Genomic DNA, 2,013 nt, shown 5'->3' on the forward strand with positions numbered 1-2,013 from the left:
AAATTGGTCCGGAAAATCGGCGCTGTTGCGCCTGATAAGGCTGGGAAGTCTTGTCATGAGTGGTTCTAAAATACAATCACCATGGTGAAACGACGTCCGTCAGGAGACAGGCGCCTGTTAGGAGACAGTTGCAGCCAGGAAGACTGTCATTGTGTTTTATAAAAGATCACTCACCTGCGAGTTATCTGGAATATAAGAAACAATGCGCGATAATCAAAACATTGTGCAAGGAAAAAGGAAGGGCTGGAGAAGGTTATCTGTGATAACTTTAATCACCGCACTCCCTCAACTAAATTATGGTCATTGGTTCGATCTTTTAAAAATAGGAATTTGAATTTAGATAACTCTTCAGATCAATACTCTAACAGAGATTTGTCCTGTACGTGCGATGGAGCTATAGAAAAGTTGTGTCCTCCATTGTGTCCTCTTGTTTTCATGGCAACCTCTCCTCTCTCTCGAACATGCTTAGGCAGGACGAAATCATTGAATCTGGTTACGGTACTTGATTCATCCATCACCGGTAATGAAGTTTCCATCGCCATTAAGGAGGCTAAAAGGCATTCAGCCCCAGGGCTGGATTAGGTCGATAATAAGATAATTTCATCTTTTGAATTTACTGACGAATTTACAAAAGATTTACTGACGCTCTCGTTGAGATTTTCAATGGCTTCCTGGATACTGGAGTTGTACCTGAATCTTGGAAAAAAGCCCTTGTGATCCTTATACCTAAACCGAACGGCAATTAGATAACGGGAGTTAGACCGATTTATCTATTCTGTATACTTAAATTAATGGAGAGGATTGTCTATTATAAGCTTAAATGGTGAATCGCGGTTTTAGAGCTGTTATCTTCACTGATTCCAAAAGTGTCTTAGAGGCTATTGCGTCACCCAGAACTAACAACAATAATTATCTAGTATACGCTCTTAAAAACCAATTACATACAATATACAATTACAATAGACAGTTTCGGGTCTATCTTGATGGCGAATTATTGCAAAAAAGAATTGTTATATGAGTAACATTATCGAGATTCCTCACCGAAGACTTGGTATGCCAAACTCCCTCTGAAAAGAGAGGAAATCATTTTAATCAACCGTAGATCTAATCATTATAATCTGAATACAAGTCTATATAGTAAAAATATAATCAGCTCGGGAGCTTATCCTTGCGGGGACCCTCATCAAGACATTAACCGTGTAATCTTTTACTACCCTATCACTTCTCCTAAGTCAACCAAATTCATTTCATTTATTGATAAAATTTTCCCGAACACTCTTAGAGATATTTTTCCCTTACTAAAGAAGCTTTCTGTCAAAATGAGCCGCCTTCTTCAAAGCCATCAACCTTCGTATTTGAACTTCTCCCGCCAGGCCCGTGTTTCGCGGGCGTTCTCGGAGAAAGGTAATAAAACAGTGATATCAATGTAGTATTTCCATGTCACGATTTAGTTCTCGCCATTCATTGTTTAGGACGGTTATCTTGTTACTGGCCGTATCGATTCCGTGATAGGTATCGGGGCCATTCACTAGCGAAGAAGAATAAAGTAACGACGTAATGCCGTGTGGACCGCGCGTCAAACCGGACAATAGGAGGTGCGAGGAATTTTAAGAGGAAAATAGAAATGAGGTAAAGTATTTTAGGTCAGAGAATGAATCGCAATGGAGTCAGGAAAAAGGCTCAAAAAAAGGTATGTATCCGAAAATTTAGAAGATCTTGATTAGACGAAAATATTTTTAAAGGTTTGTTGGCAAAGAATGACAATAAAACTTGGTATAAAATTTGTAATATTTCGTTTAAATGTCGATATAATTTATCAAGGCATGCCGAATCAGCTTCTCATATAGATAATATAAATAGTGTTAATATAGAAATTAATACCTCACAATAAGAGGTATATCTAATTTCTATATATTTATAATTATATTTCTCTTTGGAACGACTAAGGACGCCAGTTTCGCGAATGAATTATTGTAGATATTCTACTGGCGCTTTAGATTGCGCGCATGCGCG

Source organism: Trachymyrmex septentrionalis, unplaced genomic scaffold, assembly GCF_001594115.1.
Source record: "Trachymyrmex septentrionalis isolate Tsep2-gDNA-1 unplaced genomic scaffold, Tsep1.0 scaffold11, whole genome shotgun sequence".
NCBI classification, from domain to species: domain Eukaryota; kingdom Metazoa; phylum Arthropoda; class Insecta; order Hymenoptera; family Formicidae; genus Trachymyrmex; species Trachymyrmex septentrionalis.